This window comes from Gossypium raimondii, chromosome 6 (genome assembly GCF_025698545.1).
Source record: "Gossypium raimondii isolate GPD5lz chromosome 6, ASM2569854v1, whole genome shotgun sequence".
Lineage (NCBI taxonomy): Eukaryota > Viridiplantae > Streptophyta > Magnoliopsida > Malvales > Malvaceae > Gossypium > Gossypium raimondii.
This window is the reverse complement of record NC_068570.1, coordinates 31415772-31438380: the sequence shown is the minus strand read 5'-3', so window position 1 is coordinate 31438380 and position 22609 is coordinate 31415772. Positions and strand designations below refer to the sequence as shown.

Genomic DNA, 22609 nt, shown 5'->3' with positions numbered 1-22609 from the left:
TAATATATTTTAATCACCATTTCTCAACTATATTGTGTTTTTATTTTACCAAATTGTTAATATAATTTTACAAATTAAGTGATTTAGCACAAGTACAATCCCTGTGGAGACGATAACTCGATACTTACTTATTACTTGATAACGACTATGTACACTTGCACAAACCTATGCGTTACAAGTTTTTGGCGCCGTTGCCGGGGATTGTCAACTGTTGCCATAGTCATTTTTTTCATGAAATTATTTATTTCCAATTTGATTTATTTCTAACATTATTAACTTATTCTTCACCTTGTGTTTGATGAACAAAGGTTTCTGTTCCCTGCGTCTACTAAGAGTTTAGCATCTCAGTCATGTAAGTGTGTCTCAACATATGTTCCTATTATTCAGCCTCTGCCTTGTCACCTCACGGAGTCCTCGTCCGCTCAATATGCTGAGTCATCATCTCCTGCTCTTGGCTTCTGTCCCACGCCCTCTGCCTCGGAAGTTCCACAGGTTGATTTGGGCTCTGATCGTGGGCCACATCATCTCTCTTTTTCTCCCACAAGAGACAGTTTTCCCAGTCCAACCACAATTACTTCCAATATTCAGTCTTCTTCTCTACCTATGAGGAATACTTATCCACTGGTTACTCGGTCTAAGACCGGCATTTTTAAACCCAAGACTATGTTTGTTGAACCTGTCTATTATGAACCACACACGATTGAGGAGGTTTTTTCTACTGCGGAGTGGCATGCAGTAGCACAAGTTGAGTATGATGCCGTGATTAATAATTCCACTAAAGAACTTGTTCTGTTACCAAATGGTCAAAATGTGATCGGATGTAAATGGCTTTTCAAAGTAAAGTAAAATCCTGATGGGACTGTCACTCGTTGTAAGGGTTGGTTGGTGGTGAAAGGTTATTCTCAGGTACCCGAGTGTCATTTCAAGGAAACATTTAGCCCAGTAGTAAAACCTGCTACTATTCGAACCATATTGTCTGTTGTTGTTTCCAAGGGTTGGCAGCTTTGTCAGGTCGATGTGAATAATGCGTTTTTAAATGGCAATCTTGCTGATGAAGTGTTTATACAACAACGTCCAGGATATGTTCAGTGTGGTCTGAATGGCGAATCTTTGGTTTGTCATTTGAAGAAAGCTTTGTATGGGCTATGTCAAGCTCCACGTGCCTGGTTTGATAAATTGAAATGTTTTCTCATTTCTGTTAGTTTTCTCCTATCAAAGTTTGATGCATCTCTGTTTGTTCGGGTTACGCCTGGCTCCACTCTTTATGTTCTCGTTTATGTGGATGATATTATCATTACTGGGAGTATGCCTAACTGTATAAGTAATTTTGTTCAGCAGTTGCATAATGAGTTTTCCCTTAAAGACATGGGTGATCTTTATTATTTTCTAGGGATTGAGGTTACTCGTTCGTCCATCGAGTGTCTTCATCTCTGCCAACAAAAGTACATCCACGATTTGCTTAACAGGGGTTCCATGACTAATGCAAAGAGTGCTCACACTTCGATGATCAAATCGTCTGTCTTGTCTAAAGATGACGAGGATCGTCTTAGTGATCCTACTAAATATAGGAGTCTAGCTGGTGCATTCCAGTATGTGGTCCTGACTCGACCTGATATTGCATACGTGGTAAATCATATATGTCAGTTCATGTATGCGCCTACAACTGTACATTTGGTTTCATTAAAATGAATCTTGCGGTATTTAAGTGGCACTCCTAATTATGGGATAGTCTTTCATCCATCTGATAAGCTTTCTTTAGTCAGTTATGCCGATGCCAACTGCGGGCTGGATTTTGATGATCGCCGGTCTACAACGGACTACTGTTTGTATATTGGCACACAACCATCTCCTAGTGTTCTAAGAAACAACAAGATTTTTCGTGTTCTACGATCGAGGTAGAATATCAGAGTCTCGCTGCGGCTACTAGTGATATTACTTGGTTAGTCTCTTTACTAAAGGAATTACAACTTTGCTCTAATGATCCACCTACTATTTGGTGTGACAAGTCTAGTGCCGTAGCAGTTGCTGCTAATCCCGTCTTACATTCTAAGTTCAAACATGTTGAGCTTGACCTATTCTTTGTCCGCGAAAAGGTAGCTGATGGTTCTGTTGTTGTTGGTGAGGTGCCTACTTGTGATCAGGTTGCCGACATTCTTACCAAGCCACTATATATTTTGCCCTTTCCTAAATTTCATAGTCTTGTTCGAGTTTTGCTTGTCGTGAAGATGAGTGAATGTTAGAGTATAGATACTGACTCTATTAGTCAATTAGTTGTTAGTTGTTAGTTTGTTATACAAAGCAGTTATGCTATTAAGTGAAATTGTTAGCAGCAGTTACTCATACACATTTTATAAATACTATTGATGTACTCGTTAAAAAATATAACAATACAAAAATCATTCTATACATATTCTATTTTCTTTCAACTTTCTATAGATATTAACAAAGTAACAAAAGATGGCATGTGAAAGATCATGCGAACCAACTAAAACGAGCCCTGAGGGTTGATATGGATACAAAACAAATCAATAAATTTGTGATGGAAATGAGAAAAAGAAATTTACTTGATGATATGCTATGGTTCATACGTAGTTGTGATATGATGATAAATGAGATTATATGTTTATATATGACATGCAAAATGAAATGTGGTATAAGATTGTGCACATGAGATATGGAATGTAAAATTGATACTAGATAAAATTAGATCACAAGTTGATTGTCTTAATTATCTTGTTTCTATTTGAATTATTGATTCAAATCATGTTAGCACCAGTGAGCCCTATTACTCAGCATACAATTTGTTTATTTCCATACGCCAATACCATAGATCTCAAACTTTCAAAGTGTTTGGCAGCATCCAGAACCAACTCTTGACTCAAAAAGTTTGTACATTTTTGCGTGTTAGTTACAATTGTCATGTACCTAACCCTTAAATTGGTCCTTAGTAAGGACCAAGTTGTAATTTTGATACATATGATGGAGAGGTTTACTTTTGAGCATGTTCATATATGTGTTTGATGATAAGTATTTGTATACCTTTAGTGAGATATTGTCACTTGCAAAATTGGTCTTGTTATACTTATAATGGAGTTGTTTCTTGCTTGCCAAGTGAATGAATATGCTATGTGCTTGTGGTTATATGTGTTGGATTTAGTACTCTAAGTGTAGCATATTCGTTTATAAACTTGTAAATTTTTTGAATAGATTGATTAATAAAATAATTCATGAATCACATTTGTAACATCCCAAATCTGGTGAATCCAAGAGAAAGGCAAATAGTTTGAAGGTTATCTGTTTTGGCACACTTTGGTGGTTAGTTTGAAACACAAAAATATGAACACTTTTTCATGCCCTTTTTAACTCAAATTCATGCAGTTTTGATAAAATTCTTGTCGAAAAAATATAATAATTATAAAATAATTAAATTGTACTTAAATGATTAACATGTTAAATTTTAATTAATTTTATAGTAAATTTTGATTGATTTTGATCATTTTTGACAGATTTTCACACAGGGCGAAAATTGGCTCGATAAACACTGTTAGAAGCATAAAATCGAGAAGTGATTTTTGAAGCATCGAGGCAAATTAATTTTTCAACTGAAGACAATCTCAAATTATGAATATTAATTCATAATATAATTAATTTTAAATTTAATCCAATTTATTTTGGGTTAAATAAATTATTATTAATTAATTATGAAAAGTGGCCCAGTTGAGTTGAACCGAGAAAATCGATCCAACCGAGCACTGGGCAGCCCAAAATCATCCCACAATCTGACCCAATCAGTTTGTTTGGCTGATTATTTGGCTTGCAAAATGGCCCTCGAAGACTCCTATAATTTGCATTCAAACCCCTCTACTATTCATTCCTTTCAAGATTTGCCCCTACCTAAAAATAGCATGTTTGAAATCTTCAAACATGCCACATGTGTGGCCGGCCATGAGGGAGACTTTGGCTACTGATTTTGGCTATTTTTAGCAGCCTTCTCAACCTATAAATACCCCCTTGGCTTCTCACTTCAAACACATCTATAAACCATTCATTCTTCACTTCTCTCTCACTTTTCCCTCTTCGTTGTTCTTTATTTTCTTCCCCATTCCCTTGCCAATTTCACCCCTAGCAAAAGATTCATTCAACCACCATTTGGAGCAGCATTCAAGTGTTCGTGGAAGCCACGGTTCAACAAGAACAAGCGGAGAAGGAGGAGCGAAGCAAACTAGTCAAGCCTCGGAGAAACACCAGATTTGATTCTTGTTCCTTATCCTTTTAATTTTATTGTTGTTGTTATGAACATGTCTATGAATATTGGTGATGTTGATATGTTTAATTTAATTAATATGACTTAAATTTAATTCATGCTAGGTTGATTGCATTTCATTTAATTGAGTTATTAAAATTGTGTTTGTGTTGTTATATGCCTCGGTAAGATGTTTGATTAAGTAAAACCATAACTAGGTTATTCTTGCATTACAATTGTAAGGTAACTAATGAATTAATTATTTAAACGGATTGAAATTGTAATTAATTGACACAATACTTAATCAGTGCATGTTTAATCATCTAAGGTAGTTGAGGGTTAAATTAGCAACGGTATCTAACGATACATTAGCCTTGCATAACTTGCAAGATTATTGTGATTAAATTGTTTGAAGGTAGAAATACATTGTTACCTCACGTAATCTTTTATGTGCTTATGAGATTGAATTAATTGTTTGAATTGGCATAGAGATATGTACAAGAGATTATTTTAATTTCATAAGTATGTATGTGCATTAATACATTTGCTTAATAAAACTTGTTTAATCGGTTGAATTGACATAGAGATATAGTCAAGAGATAAATGGATTTTGGTAGGTAAGTATGTTCATAAGTTAGCAAATTACCGAGTTGCAGTAAATTTATTCGTAACAACATGAACATGAGTTTAATAATTCTAAGTTAAGAAATGTAATTAATCTAGCACAATTATGTCATCTTGATTAAAATCATCTTTTGAAATAGTTCATTGGAACTTTTATTTTATTTATTTTATTTTAATTAGTTAAAATCCTAGTTTTTAATCACCTCCTCAAATCAAAATATTTTTCTTCACCAAAGTGATCTTAAAATTGCATTCATAAATAATTCTTTTCACAGTACCTGTGGGTACAATAACTTGACATTTACTTGTCACTTTATTACTTGTTGCGATTGTGTACACTTGCACATTTCTGTCGTTCCAAGTTTTTGGTGCCGTTGCCGGGGACTGTTTTAAATTGTGAAATCGTTAATTTTGCATTTTGGTCTATTTTTTTTGTTAAATTTTAATTCCATTTTCTTATATTTGTTTCAGGTGTTTTTGAGTATTGATCAAATTATTGACTTACTCCCCATTGACCCTAAAATTGAAAGAACTTTTTGACAAAGGAGAAGACAAGTGAACCAAAGAAGGACTGCATATATGTTTTTTGAAAATCCAAACCAAAATCCAAGAGGAACATTCGCTTATAATACTCACAATCCGATTAATATTGTCGATGATAGAAACTGTGCCATTCAACAATATGCCATTCCTCTATTGCACAGGCTCAATCCGAGTATTAGGAGACCCGAAATCGAGGCATAACAATTTGAGCTGAAGCCGATCATGTTCCAAATGTTGCAAAATATGTGTCAATTTAGTGGGATTACTACTGAAGATCCACATCTTCATCTTCGGCTATTCATGGAAGTGAGTGACTCATTTAAACTTGTCGGGGTGACTGAGGATGCCTTGAGACTAAGATTATTTCCATACTCCTTAAGAGATAGAGCACAAGCATGGTTGAACTCCCTACAGTTCGATTCCATAACTACATGCCAAGAGTTGGTTGAACGTTTCTTAATGAAATATTTCCCTCCATCTTTAACCACCAGGATCCAAAATGAAACCACTTCCTTTTAGAAACTTGATGAAGAATCTTTATATGAGGCATGAGAGCAGTTTAATGAGTTAATATGAAAGTGCCCTCATCATGGCATTCCTTGCTACGTTCAAATCTAGACTTTCTATATTGGTCTCAATATTAATACTAGAATGATGGTGGATGTTTCGGCAAATGGAGCCCTTCTTTTTAAGTCTTATAACGATGATTACGAGATTATTGAAAGAATTTCCAACAACAACTATCAGTGGCCAACCAACCAAATAGCCTCAAAAAGACGAGGAGCAGAGGTACATGAAGCGGACACACTTGCTTCTTTGGCAGCCCAGGTATCCTCTATGTCTTCTATGCTTAAAAACATAATTGTTAATGGTTTCAATGGTAATCTGTCAGGTCAGCAGCTGAACCAGTTCGAGAATATTTCTTGTGCATAGTGTGGAGATGGCCATTTCTTTGAAACTTGCCCATTGAAACAAGAGTCAAATTATTACATGGGAAATCAGAATTAGAATGGTCTGAAATCAAATTTTTACAATTGTTCATGGCATAATCATTCAATTTCTCCATGAAGTAACCAATGGATGACCATAGTGACTCTGTTATGCCATTTCGACCAAATTATCTGTTGGAATATTCTCAACAAGTCCAACAACCCCCACCTACTGAATCTTCAAGTGATCTTGAGAATCTGCTGAAGGCATACATAGCGAAGAATGATACCACTTTAAGAAATCTAGAGAATCAAATGGGTTAGTTAACCAAAGAACTTCGAAATAAGCCCCAAGGTATTTGGCCAAGTGATACAAAAAATCTGAGAAGCATGGGCAAAGAGCATTTGAAAATCGACACTTTACAAAGTGGGAAGACATGGGAACCCAAAGTTGTCGAGGTTGAAGATAAGCCTATTGTAGCTCAAGGCAAAGAGGAAGTTCAACTGAGGGTTGAAGCTCCTATTCCACAAAAGTCAGATACGGTGATCCTTGATGAGGTAAACTCTAATCCTGTTAGTTGTGATTACCTAACACCCTTGTCGGATATAGAAAAATTTCCATAGATGAGTTGCCTGGTTAAAGCTAAGATTCCACCACTGCCATATACTCAACGATTCTAGAAGTAGCAAAATGATACTCAGTTGAAAGAAATATTTGATGAAGAGGTGACTTTTAATGACTTCGATGCTGCTAAATCCCCAGATGTAGTTGAAGACTGTTGTACTATTTCGAAGATGGATTCGCTAGCTTCTACAGAGCTGGAGCTCAATTCTGTAGATGATCTGTTAGAATGTATTCTACTAGCGGATTCGCTAAATGATGATAAAGATGAGGAATGTTTGGCTTTGTTAGAAGCTAAACCGAAGGGATTCACACAGGAAGTTCCATTGGAATCATTAGAGTTATTATCTCGGGAGTACACACAACCAAAAGTGTTGATTGAAGAGCCAGTCTAATTGGAACAGAAGACATTGCCTCTTTATTTGAAATATGATTATTTGGGTTTATCTCCATTTTTACCTATCATGATTTGAGTTGAGTTCACCAAGAATCAAGAAGAAGAGTCATTTTTTGTTTTGGAAAAGCACAAAAAGGGTGTCGGATGGATTATTGCAGATATTTGATTCAAGGGTTGGAGGATTTGTAAGAATTACAAGAAGTTAAACAAGACCACCAGGAAAGATCATTCTAGGTTTTCTTTCCCTAATAAGATGTTGGATAGATTTGATGGGAAAGAATATGATTTTTTCCTAAACGGTTATGGTTGGTATGACAAATGGCCATTTGACATCACTATGGTTAATAACGATCCTAAATAAAATGGTGGGAGTTCTATTCATTTTCTCTATCGTTATTTTATATTTTAATTTTTTTTTCATTTGAATAAAATGATAGACTTAGATAAAATTTTCTTTGGTTCATTACATTAATTAAAACTATGTCTAAGAGATTGGGATTTAAGGGGGACCATCCGTGACCCCTCGAGTCTTTCCTGAGAGTTTAATTTAATGTAATTTTTCAAAAAGAAAATTCTAAGTAGCCCAAAGAATTTAAGTATTTCTTTTGTTAAATAAAGGATCAACTTTTAACCCAAGCACTAATTTCTTTGAGTTTTTTAAGTTTATTTTTGGTACAGGAGCTTAGGATCCAAAAAGGAGCTGCCATTGGGCTTAAGACACTACTAAGAAGGGAAATATTCAACCCTTTTCTACACAAACCTATAGCCCTTACCTTGCTCCACCGCCACTCCCAAGTAGCCCAATAGTGCATCTCACTTATCCGTTTAATGTTGCAGCCCTTAACTCTCTGAATCACCACCCTAGACATATCCATTCGAAGTCACCAACTACCGCACCTAAACTATCCTTAAAACTGCCACCCTCTTCAACTCTAAACCTTACCCTCAGCTACTCACCCACTTGTCCAAAAGTAAAACCACCCTTAACAGATTTCCTAAATTCGACACTAAGAGTCCATTTATCTAGCACCATTTCACGAAGTGAACAGTTTGGTATAATAGCTATGCTGCAACACATGTAGTTGCAGCAATAAGATTACTGGAGATACTAAAAAATAAGGGATGACTCAATCAAAGATGTATTTAAATATATATTTCATAACCCATTTGTTTTTGTGCCTAAATTTCTAGACTTTATACTCGAACCATGAAATCCAATGTCGAGGAAGGAAAACGATGAGTCAAATTCTGAGGGATTTGCAAACAAATAAAAAGGAGGGATATTTACTTTATTTCATTTTCTTTCCTAGGTTATTTAATGTTTTAGGATTAGGTTCTATTAGGATTTTTATTTTTCGCATAATAAAACAAGAGGTGGAAATTATAAATAAAAATGAACATTTTGCAAAGTACAAAGTGTGGCAATAGATATATACATGTTTAGGATTGGATCTAAAGAAAGCTTGGTACTTAAGTAGTTAATTTGACTCACCTCCTCTTTTCTAGAGTCCTACCTGGTGTATATTATCTATTCACTTCTAACAATGAGGACATTGTTCATCTTAAGTAGGGGGACCGAAAAATTTGAAATTTTGTTAAGTATGCTAAACTTTAGTATGAATAAAGTTCAATTATTCCAATAATTGTTGCTAGCTGAAGTATGACACAAATGTACTCTTAATAAAGTGTGTAAATCATACCATAAAATTTTAGTTCCTTAGGAAAGTTAGGCAAGCATGAAAGTTTAAGTATCTAGAATTGACTTAGTAACTTCTTGAGGTGAAATCCTAGGAAGCATGGAATGTTGAAAATTATTTAGGCAACTTTTTTTTGACCGTTTAAGCCTTTCAAGCCAACTTTGATGAATTTTTATCCCTTGAAACCCAACTTTGAGACTATATGGCCTAATTTTATTTGAAACTTTGCAATTTTTAGCCATCACTTTTCTCTTAATTATCTTTAAATTGTCCCAAACACTAGACTCAGTATTATTCAAAATATTCTTTGAAACAAGTTTGGGGGAGTTGAAACGAAGTATCAAGTGCTCAAAAATTTGTAGTACATGCAGCAAAATGCTCATGAAAAAAAAAGAAAAAGAAAAAAGAGAGCATATGTACTCGAAAGAAATATATATACAAAAGAGACTGTGAAAGCAAAATATGTTGGTGCATTGAAGGTAATTATTTCGAAGGTCTGATCCAAGCTGATTCTAGGGTTTTAGCCTAAATTTATCTATCTTTTAGCTACCCCTAGCCTAGCCATGTTACAACCTTTTTAAAGACCTATTGATTCAAGTTTCTATGCTACCTACATTAGTGGAGAGAAATTGCTATGTTCAACATTTGAAGACATAAGTTAAACTTAATGATTATAGCTTAATCTTGAATAAGGAATAAAATCAAATTGGTAGGGATTTAACATGTCTTTATTTGGAATCATTTAGTCTATTTTTGCTATCACAAGAATGATTGAGATTAATTTGAATGATATGTATACTTAAGTAGCATAAATCTCAAAATTATTATTCTTGAGCATAAGTATACTAAAATCATAATTTTGGGAATAATGTTGTTCTGAAGGAATTTTTCGAAAGTTTTTCTGAGAAATTCTTTTCAAATTTGTGCATCACTCGGGACGAGCAATGAATTAAGTTTGGGGGTGTGGAAACATGAAAATATACACACTTTTTCATGCCCTTTTTAACTCAAATTAATGTAGTTTCGATAAAATTCTTGTTGAAAAATATATAATAATTATACAATAATTAAATTATACTAAAATTATTTACATGTTTAATTTTAATTAATTTTATGATAAATTTTGATTGATTTTGATCATTTTTGATAGGTTTTCACAAAGGGCGAAAATTGGCTCAGCAGACATTGTTAGAAGCATAAAATCGAGAAGCGATTTTTGAAGATCGAGGTGAATTAATTTTTCAACCAAATAGTGTCAAAATTATGAATATTAATTGATAATATAATTAATTTTAATTTTAATCCAATTTATTTTGGGTTAAATAAATTATTATTAATTAATTATGAAAAGTGGCCCAGTTGATTTAACCAGAAAATCGATCCAACTGAGCATTGGGCAGCCCAAAACCATCCCACATGCTGACCTAATCAGCTTATTTGGCTGATTACTTGGCTTGTGAAATGGCCATTGAATACTCCTTCAATTTGCATTCAAACCCCTCCACTATTCATGCCTTTCAAGATTTGCTCCTAACTAAAAATAGCATGTTTGAAATCTTCAAACATGCCAAATGTGTGGCCAGCCATGGGGGGAGTATTTGGCTACTAATTTTTTCTATTTTTAGAAGTACTCTCAACCTATAAATACCCCCTTGGCTGCTCACTTTAAACACATCTCAAAACCATTCATTCTTCACTTCTCTCTCATTTTTCTCTCTTCTTTGTTCTTTATTTTCTTCCCCATTCCCTTTCCGATTTCACCTCTTGAAAAAGATTCATTCAACCACCATTTGGAGCAACATTAAAATGTTTTTGAAAGCCACGGTTCAACAAGAACAAGCGGAGGAGGAGCGAAGCAAGCCAGTCAAGCCTCGGAGAAACACTTGATTTGATTCTTGTCAAGGTCCGTTAACAGGTACTGGGTGTATATATATGGTGAGAAGGGGTCATATGGAGGGTTTTTCTTCTTTACTTCTTTCAATGTTTCTCTCTATTTATTCTTCTTAAACTTAAACATTTTCTTCTTTTTATTAAGTTGGAAGCTAAGGTTTTGAGTTAATCAGTGGATAATCCACTTCCTGATAAGTTTGATAGCTCTGGATTTTAAGTTTTTGAAAAAATAAGGATATTAAGAAGAATATAAAGAGTAAGTTATGAACAAAAGACCCTACATGAGGGTCTTCTATAATTGAAATGTTCACAAATTGTTTGTAATTGGGTTAATGGTGGTTCCATGTTCTTTGAGTAGTCATTGCTGCTGGTTCGAGAAGGATGTTCGAGTTTGGAACTCCAAGCTACAGTAGATGAGTACTAGGTGAGTCTCTATCCTGGCTCCTCCATGTTAACTATTCAGGTAGAGTTATATATGATGATAACATCTCGAATAACTGGTAAGTGTGTATGCAAAGTATTGTAAAGATTCTGAATGCGTAAGGATGATATGTGTAAGGTAATGTTTGAATAAGAAATTAAATGGTAAGTATGGATGTGAAATTTGATATGAGAAAGTAATAACCAGTTAGGTATGTGAATGAATCTGGGCAAGTAATTTCTGAGTAAAACACCCCATGTGATTCCTCTGCTAGGGTAGTTGTAGTGCTAACCAGACTGGCAGATCATGATATGAAGATACGTTTAATTCCATGTGGTAGGGACCCATGGTATTATAGGATATGTAAACACTCATGGTGACGCCTCTAGTGAAATGAAGACTAGAATGGTAGATCACGACATAAGGATATGTAAGTCCATGTAGCTAAGACCTATGGCGTAATATTGTAACACCCCAAACTTGATCGAGTAGGTTTGACTAAAATTTGGCAAGCTACATTAGCCACTGAATTGCCTCTCCATTAAATCCCAACCTAACCTCCAACACACCACGATTTCCAACATAAAAAGTGCTAAGTTATAACACAACAGCGGAATAATGTCATACATAGAATGTAAACATGTTAACTCATAAAAAAAAATAGAGGAATGGTTCGCATGTCACCTAAATAGTAAAACTTCAGGGTTCACATGCAAAATATAAACAAGGTATTTTAGGTACACACTTTCAAAAATAACTAGAAGAACATGGAAGCTATTATTAAGGTTCCTACCACAACTTAGGTTTGCATACACATACAGCGTAGGTTCGCCTAATAGAGTAACATGTGCATGTAGGGGTTATTGCCTAAGTAGCAAGGTTATTGCCTCTAATGGTTTAGCATGCACGTAGGGGTTGCAAACATATGAGGGTCGTAGAATAATAATACTTCGCAAACACATAATTTGGAAAATGTTGAAAGAATATAACATGGTACGCATGTAAAGGGAAATAAAGAAACATTAAACTTTATTCATGTTGAGAGGAAATTAGTAATAAAGGTTTAAGTTCATGGTTTGCAAAAAAAATATTAAAAGTTTTAAACTTAAAGGAAAATTGTTTCAATAGCATAATTATTATAATAAGCCTAAACCCACATAAATAAAACCCCATTGCCTATTTCCTAGGTTCGTTGATATCTGTTCAGGGATGAGCCTCGCCAAGTCATCTATCTCGCTACTGCCACCCACGACTTACTTACTTGCCATCCACTATGACTAAATGATTTATTTTCATTGTCGGGCTTCAAAATAGTCCAAAAACATAAACTATTCTTCCATCATTTTTTAAGTAATCCTATATAGGATTGCAAGTTTCCATTTTCATTTTCATTTCCATTTCTGGAAACCTACATTCATTTTCAAATGATTCCATTTCTCCATTTTGGAGAAAACCATAATCATTCATTAATATTTCCTATTTCTCTTTTTCTATTCATTTCGTTCATTTTTATTCAAACACGCAATTCATTTCTGGTTTCAATGAGCTAGCGGAGGGACCGATTAAACATATGTAGTTGAGGCTCAAATGATTTATAATTAAGTTTTGGCTTTCTCGTCTATTAATTATAAACTCATTTAGTCATGAATTCATTCCACTATAGTATCGTGACTAAGCTCTCCCAAACGACATACCATTACGAAAGGAATTACTCAGTACTCGTCCAATCCCTTGTCATAAGTGTGTTACCCTCATAGGATATCCTTGATCTCTTTAGGATAATATCCACTCTCCCAATATGATCCTCTCATTGTAACCATTACATCTTCCTTCATGAAAAGTCATTCACTAACAAATAGTGATCTAGTCATCCATCACAAAGACAAATGACCAGTGGCTACATTTACTTTTCTTCAACCATGCAATGTCAATGAGAGGATATCATTTACCCATGTTCTAGGCTATGAATCCGAATATTTTCAGTGGCACTACATACTACAGAAGTTGTACACCCAATGTACTAGCTTTTGGTTCCTTATCTATTTGAACTCAGGCTTTTACTTACATCAAAGTGTACGAGTCACGCATACATAGTCTGCCATCCACTTAGGATTTAGGTATGCCACACTATGAACATCCCAAGTGAATATATACATGAATAGATTCAGGATCTATTCTGCTTGGGTCCTGTTCGATGTACTATCAGATCGCTCTGATACCCAAGACAATGCATCTCTTTAATTGGACTTGATATATGACATATCAGTCTTTTAATCAATTTGCTCAATTCTGATTAGAGTAAGGACATGTTTAGGTTCGTCTACTAATACAAGCCGTCTTTTTGTATTATGATCCAACCACATAATACCGCTTAGTATTAGTTAAACGTTAGACAACCAATGAGAAACATTTGCTTCCATTTTTCTTTGTGTGAAAAAACCATGTGAAGATAATTATACAAAGTATATTAATGTAATCAATTTATTTATTTTATTAACCAGCTTGTTTGAAAAATTTACAAGTGTATATTGACGAAAATACTACACTCGGGACACTAGATCCAACAATTAGATTTAGATATTTTCTAAAGAGTATAATTTTTCCTAAAAAGGAAATAAGATCTATATTGTGTGTTAAAGATTGGAATTAGTTCAAAGAGTGACTTGAAAATATATTGATCAAGCATTGGAATTGATGAGTACAGAGGGCATCTTAGGAATATGGCATATAATACATTACGCCAAGAAGAGTCTGTCTTTATTAATCTTATATGTTGTAATGTCTTATATTATTTTTAAGAGTCTGATGTATTCTTTACTTCTTTTGTTTAGAAATAGTTAAATAAATAATAAGAAGTATGTTGAAAAAGGATTATATGTAAATTGTTTAAAATTTTTGCTAAGTGTTTGTATGTCGTAATATTTGATATCCAAAGTTGGTAATTTGGTACGGGTAGAAGGTTTTACATTATTTAATTGGTATCAGAGCTTTTGGTTTAGCCGACCCATGTGCAGATTAAGTGAGAGTCAGCCTTGTACGCATAGTACGCCAAGTCTAGCTTAGTCCATCAAGTAAATTAAATACGTAAGTACTATCGGATACTTCGATATTCTGATAAGAAAAAGTTAAAATGCAACTGGAAATATTAATAAAAATAAATGTTACAATAGAGTATGGGAATAAGAAAATGCAAGAAAAGATAAAGGCTTTCAATCTTTTTTTTCCTTTAGATGGTTTGTTGGCTTTGCAGTAGTTCCTTCGGGTTGGAAGCGCTCTCTGGGAATCTCTTCCAGATTGGTTGAGTCTTCCTCATCATCCTCTGTTTCTATAAGAAAGCCAGCTAATTGTTTCCATTCATTCTTGAATTTCTCCCACTCCTCACCCTTAAGGTTGTAAACATTGAAATTTAAATATTCATTGGAGATATTTGAATTATATTTGAAATCCACTTGAATTAAATTGAGAGGGGCCTAGAACAACTTCGGTGTGAAGAACCCGATTTGATCTCAGCTTGGGCAGAGCTTCTTCCAATGTTTTCCTTATGTTCTCTGGATACTTCTTCAAAGCTTCTTCATTTGTTTGGTGCAGATGTTCGAACCTTAAAGAATGTCATTGGACTTGGGATTTAAATATCTCATCCCAAAAGGACTCTCTTGACTTAAGCCACTTGATCTCTTCTTTTAATTAATTAGACTGGGCTTCAGAATCTTCGTACTTGGCTTTCCAAGTGGAGATAGTGAACTCCAGCCTTATTGTGGTTGACAGTATTTTCATGGGATTGGCACAGTTGAGCCAAAGACTACTCACCTAATTGTACAACCTCGTTAAAGCTAAAAAAAATGGCATAAATTTGATTGCAGGTCTCCTGAAGAGCCCAACTCATGAGCCCATATTAAGCTGCCAAAATTTGGAAAGATCCTGCCAACAAAGAGAGTGAGGACCGCTGAGGATTCAAAGATATGGAGGAGAGGAAATCCTCTTTCATCTGCTGAGGTAAGTTTTTGTTCAGCTACTACTGAACGATGTTGACAGAGAAGGGGTATTGTCCCTGTTTGAAAATGTCTAACCAAAGGAAAATATTTCTAGTCTCGCCAGATGGAGTGGTGTCAGGTAAAGCATCAATGGAGGTCTCTCGATGACTTAGGCAAGTGGTTCTGGTATAGTATCAGCCACAAAAGGTTCCAATGCATGTATTGGAGAGTCTGCAGAATTATTAGACCCTGTAGGAATAGCAGAAGAAGGGGGAAGGGAAGAAACATGAGACATAGTGCTTCTTTAAGGAAAAAGCTTTTTCCTAAGCTTGCGGTGAGTATTCCGTGGTAGGGGAGCACAAATTTTAGTAGTTGTCTCCACCCTTGGTCTTTTTCGAGCTTGACCAATTGATTTTCTACTTGGAGTAGTGGTATTTTTCTGTTCTCTCGAACTCTATTCATTAGTGCCAAAATGTCCATGTTAGTTGCTGAAGGGGTCTGTGCTAGATGATGGAGAATAAGAAACAAACCCTACAATAGCAACAATAATAAGGTTAACTTTGTCAAGAGAATGAATAGATGAAGTACCATGACAAATAATGTTCCAGTTTCGTGGGCGTAATCCAAAAATGTCACATGGTCTTTCACATCCTATCAAATATCACAATTCATATGTGAGCAATTATACCAAATCAATTCATATTTCTTTTGAATCTACCATATAGCCTAGCCAAACCATGTTCATATAATCCTGTTAATCTTACTCGGATTTCAAAACAAATACATGAATTAACCAACTTGTATCTCAATCTAGCACTATAGTGCATCATTAGATAAATCGAAGGAAATATACTGGCACACGTAGTGCATCATCGGATAAACCCATCAAAATATACTGGCACGCATAGTGCATCATCGAAAAACAGAAGCATAACCTGTACATTTAATAGGCAGCCAATTCCCAATTTCATTATATGTTTTTTTCCCATTCTATCAATCTCAGTTCAACCATTTCCCGAACTGTATACAACATATCTCAACCCAATTTCATATCAATTTCATATATCAAATAAGACATATAACTTTCTATTCTATTCAATCTAGTCCCCTATCTCGATATACCATATCAAACATCTCATCTTAACTCATACCAACATTATATACTAACCTCATAACTAAAATCATATAATTTAACATGAATAAGAAATAATTAAATTGAATTAGATTATAGAAATACAAACTGAAAGCCCACGTCACTCGTCGTCAGCTCTTGCCTTTCTCGATAGACGGTCTGACGTCATATTTAGCAATTGACGATTGAAAGTTTGACACCCTAAGTTTATTCTTTGGTCTCCTTAGCTATGGCTTTTGGTGGTGAAGAAGATGAAACTCCATTCTCTTTCTTTCCACCTTCATTTCTTTTATTTCATGTATAATTTTAATTATAATTTTAATAGTAATAAAACTTACACCTAACATCACCGTGCACTATAAATAATTAAAAAATGGTTTATGTTCCATTTTAAACCTTAGATTAATTTCTATATAATTTCTTAAGCCTTTTGAATTAAAAATCTATAGTGATAAACTTTTATAATTTAGTTTTACACCTTAATTATCCATTAATTCAGAAAAATTAAAGGACCAAACTTTAATATATTTCTATACTAACATCGTAAATATTAAATATTAATATTTACAGACTTAGTTTATCGAAATGGGGTTTCAAAACCACCATTTTTGAAACCACTGAAAATCAATTTGTTATAGATATAGGGATTTGCTAGCTATTGTTGCTGGGCAATACGAGACGACTGAACAAACAGTGTGGGAAAATACTGAAAACCATTGTTACTTGGAAATTCAGGATGATAGAATAAATGAATACTAAAATTCTCTATTTTCAGGCAACTCGAGATGATAGAATAAGATAGTCCTAGTTTCCAGAGAGTGTGGACTTATTCGATATATAGATCCTAGTATCTGTTCTAATGTGTATTGTCAAATAATAGGGGCCAAAATTTATAAGTACTGAAATTGATATTAGAATGTGAAATGAGTAGGAAATTTGGAAAAATATATGATAACTTAAGGTAATATTTATTAATGTAATGTATACTTACTATATATATACTTTAGTTTATTATCAATAAAATGTATTTGAATTATGTTAGCACCACTGAGTTTTCAATACTTAGCATACAGTTTGTTTATTTTCGTGTAGATGTCTCAGATGAGGATCTCCGTAGGTTGAAATTGCCAAAGCATTCATTCTTAACAACTCAACTTGGGAATAATTTTGCTACCTTTTTTTGTATGTATATATATGTTTGAGTTGGAATGGCATGTACCTAGGTTATTTTGGGAATGTTGTTTAAGTGACCATTTTTGTATATTTGGTATTTGACATATAAGGTTTTATAAGATGAACTTTATCTTTTAATTAGTAGATAATTATGCTAGTTTATACAAGTTTGATTATGAGAAATAGTTGGTTAAATGATGATACATTGATCGTTATGATTTGATGATGATTAATTGTATTTATATGTGCTAGGTTGATGGTATTACTTTGATATAAAGTTTGAGTATACTTAAGGTGCCATTTGGTATAGTTTGAACCCTTGAAAAAGTGCATTTAAAGACACTTTACCATTGAGTTTCGAGATAACATGATCATGTCTCGAGACCGTAAGAACAAAATTTACTTTATATTATGACCTACATGCTTAGTGTCTGGAGACTTGCCAAACTAGTCTCGAGAAAATTCTATTTAAGTCTTGAGACAAGTGGAATTTGTGACAAGATAAGTAAACTTCAAACCTAAATTAGTTTTGCCTTGTTCCAAGTCTCGATACAATAATCTCTTTTCTCGAGACTTTCAAACATCGAAGCTAAATTATGGAAACAAGGGAGATTGGTCTCAAGACATAAAAAAAACTTGCCTCGAGACACCATCTCTATGTAAATGTTCTTACAATTCCACTTATCATCAGTTTGAACTTAGACAATCAATGAGTTAATATTTGCTTTTCAAATTTTCACTATTTATTCAAAATATGAAAGAAAGAAATACAAAAGACATAATAGTGAAATGTGAAATTAACTTTATGTATTCATCATTCAAAAATATAGAAAACAGTTACATGTTTACTACAATATGGGCACATTTCCAAACAGAAAATTGGCATAATGGAGGAATGAATGGATTGAATGGGAATTAGAGTCAATGAAATATGAAATGACCCAAGATTGCGGGCGAACATTTAGGTGTTTGAATTAACAAGGAAGATTTGAGGAGGTTTGGTTGGATAAATGGTCTACTGGCCCTATGGAATGGCACTATAGAAATGATCTAATGGCTCTACAAAGCGACACCATGAACATGGTTGGAAACACGAAAATATACACATTTTTTCATGTATTTTTTAACTCAAATTCATACAGTTCCGGTAAAATTCTTGTCGAAAAATATATAATTATTATAAAATAATTAAATTGCACTCAAATTATTAACATATTTGATTTTAATTAATTTTATATTAAATTTTGATTATTTTCGACAGATTTACACAAAGGGCGAAAAACGGCTCGGCGGACACTACTAGAAGCGCAAAAGTGAGAAGCAATTTTGAAGCATCAAGGTGAATTAATTTTTAAGCCTACGACGGTCCAAATTATGAATATTAATTCATGATATAATTAATTTTAATTTGAATCCAAATTATTTTGGGTTCAATAAATTATTATTAATTAATTATGAAAAGAGGCCCAGTTGAATAGAACCGAAAAAACCAATCCCACCGAGCACTAGGCAGCCCAAAATCGTCCCACATGCTGACCCAATCAGCTTGTTTGGTTGATTATTTGGCTTGCAAAATAGCCCTTGAAGACCCCTTGAATTTTCATTCAAACCCCTCCACTAGTCATGCCTTTCTAGATTGACCCCTTCCTTAAAATAGTAAGTCTGAAACCTTCAAACTTACCACATGTGTGGTTGGCCATGGGGGGACTCTATGGCTGCTTATTTTTGCTATTTTGAGCAGCCTACTCAACCTATAAAAACGCCCTTAGCTGCTCACTTCAAACACATCTCAAACTCTTTCATCCCTTCACTTTTTTCTCACTTTCTCTCTTCAAACCCCTTCCATTGCTCTTCATTTTCTTCCCCATTCCATTGTTAATTTCACCTCTTGAAAAAGAGGCCTTCAACCACCATTTGAAGCCGAGTTCAAGTGTTGGTGGAAGCCTCGGTTCAACAAGAACAAGCGGAGAACGAGGAGCGAAGCAAACTAGTCAAGCCTCAGAGAAACACTGGATTTGATTCTTGTTCCTTATCATTTTGATTTTAATGTTGTTTTTATGGACATGTCTATGAATAGTTGTGATGTTGATATGTTTAATTTAATTAATATGGCTTAAATTTAAATCGTGTTAGGTTGATTGCATTTTGTCTACTTGATTTATTAAAATTGTGTTTGTGTTGTTATAGGCCTTGGTAAGATGTTTAATTAAGTAAAACCATGACTAAGTTATTCTTGCATTACAATTGTAAGGTAACTAATGAATTAATTATTTAAACAAAATGAAATTATAATTAATTGACATTATACTTAACCAATTGCATGTTTAATCATCTAAGGTAGCTAAGGGTTAAATTAGCAACGGTATCTAACGATACATTAGTCTTGCATAACTTGCAAGACTATTGTGATTAAACTATTTAAAGGTAGGAATACATTGTTACCTCACATAATGTTTTGTGTGCTTATGAGATTGAATTAATTTTTGAATTGGCATAGAGATATATACAAGAGATTATTTTAATTTCATAAGTATGTATGTGCATTAACACATTTGCTTATTAAAATTTGTTTAATCGGTTGAATTAACATAGAGATATAGTCAAGAGATTAATGTATTTTGGTAGGTGAGCATGTTCATAAGTTAGCAAATTACCAAGTTACCGTGAATTTATTCGTAACAACATGAACATGAGTTTAGTAATTCTAAGTTAAGAAATTTAATTAATCTAACACAATTATGTCATCTTGATTAAAACCATCTTTTGAAATCGTGCATTGGAACTTCTATTTTCTCTTTATTTATTTTACTTAGTTAAAAATCTTAGTGTCATCTTGAATAAAACCAAAGTGTTTTTAATTGCATTCATAAATAATTCATTTCAAGTCCCTATAGATACGATAATTTCGACATTTACTTGTTGTGATTGTGTACACTTGCATATATGTCAAAACCACTATATGACTCACATGATGACTTTTTGGAGTCGCCAGTAACAAGACTAGCCATGTTTACTATCCGATTAACTTCACTTTTCCATAAGGACAAAGTGAAGTTAGCTCTTCATAGATCATGCCATGGCTAGTCTTGACTTTAGAGCAAAAGTCAAGAGACCATTAGAACACTCAAATGTGCAAGTGTACACAATCACAACAAGTAAATGTCGAGTTATCGTACCCATAGGGACTTGAAAAGAATTATTTATGAATGCAATTAAAAACACTTTGGTTTTAATCAAGATGACATAATTGTGTTAAAACCACTATATGACTCGCATGATGAAATTCTTGTCATAACGATTATGACGCATATGGGATCACTGGCAAGCTTGCGGATAAGAGGCCCCGCCAAGATACGAAGGTAAGAGGTGTGCGTGGATGTGCGTGAAAAAAGGGGTTTTCCTTCGATTTTTTTCAAATATGTATCTACTATTAAGAGTCCGCTAGAGGTAATGAACAAGCCATCCTTAAGTGGAATGCCTACCAAAAATCCTTATCTTCACTTAAGACTGTTTATGGAGTTGAGCGATCTTTCAAGTTAGCTGAAGTACCCGAAGATGCGCTAAGATTAAAGTTGTTCCCATATTCACTAAGGGACGGAGCTCGAGCCTGGTTGAACTCATTGCCACCAAATTCCATTTCCACAAGGCAAGAGTTAACAGAAAGATTCCGCCTAAAGTATTTCCCGCCTAGCAAGAATGCTAAGTTGAGGAATGAGATCACTACTTTCCAACAAATGGATGATGAGTCCTTGTATAAGGCATGGGAAAGGTACAAAGAGTTATTAAAAAAATGCCCTCATCATGGAATCCCTCATTGTATCCAACTTGAGGTGTTTTATAGTGGTTACAATACTCACACAAGGATGGTAGTGGATGCCTCTACTAACGGTGCTCTCCTTTTTAAGCCTTATAATGAGGCTTATGAAATCATCGAAAGGATTGTCAGCAACAATTATCAATGGCCAACCAATGAGCTGCGTCAGGAAGACGAGTCGCTGGAATACATGAAGTGGATCCGCTCACTTCACTCGCATCCCAAGTATCTTCAATTTCCTTAATGCTTAAAAGTTTCACCACTAATGAGTTTAATAGTTTTGTAGCTCAACCACTGAACCAATTTGAAAATATAGCATGTGTCTATTGTGTGGAAGGAATTTGTTCGAAGAATGTCCTTACAATGACGCTTATAATGAGGCTTATGAAATCATTGAGAGGATTGCCAGCAACAATTATCAATGGCCAACCAATTAATCAGCCTTAGGAAGACGAGTCGCTGGAATACATGAAGTGGATCCACTCACTTCACTCGCATCTCAGGTATCTTCAATTTCCTCAATGCTTAAAAATTTCTCCACTAATGGTTTTAATAGTTTTGTAGCTCAGCCACCGAACCAATTTGAAAATATAGCATGTGTCTATTGTGGGGAAGGACGTTTGTTCGAAGAATGTCTATCGAACCTAAAATTTGTGTATTACATGGGTAACCAGAACCAAAATCGAGGAAGGCAAGGACTGCAATCTAATTTCTATAACCCATCGTAGCGAAACCACCCGAATTTTTCCTAGAGTAACCAATGGGCTAGAACCAGTAACACTTATGCACAACCTAGACCAACCCAGCCACCTGTTTTTCCCAAGCAAGTTTAGAAACCAACTCAAGCTGAACCTTCCAATAACTTAGAGAACCTATTGAAGGCATATATGGAAAAAAATGATGCCACTCTAAGGAATTTGGAGAATCAAGTAGGTCATCTTGCTACTGAACTTAGGAACCAACCACAAGGTGCTTTACCTAGTGATGTGAAGAATCTGAGGAATCCCGGGAAGGAGCATTGTAAAACGTTAACATTTAGAAGCGGAAAGACATTAGAGCCCAACACTGTCGAAGTTGAGGAGGAGCCAACTGATGCTCAAGACTTAATGGAAGTTCAACCAAGTGTTGAAATTCTAGTTTCACCGGAACCTAA

At 34.4% G+C, this 22609-nt stretch overlaps 2 non-coding genes across 2 annotated transcripts; both read right to left on the bottom strand.

The window, feature by feature from the left end:
- Positions 1-5899: 5899 nt before the first annotated feature.
- On the bottom strand, positions 5900-6006 carry LOC128042224 (small nucleolar RNA R71). The gene has a single exon (XR_008197428.1). It is a non-coding gene; the product is annotated as a small nucleolar RNA R71 (small nucleolar RNA).
- Positions 6007-21343: 15337 nt separating this feature from the next.
- On the bottom strand, positions 21344-21450 carry LOC128042076 (small nucleolar RNA R71). Its single transcript, XR_008197284.1, has one exon. It is a non-coding gene; the product is annotated as a small nucleolar RNA R71 (small nucleolar RNA).
- Positions 21451-22609: the final 1159 nt, after the last annotated feature.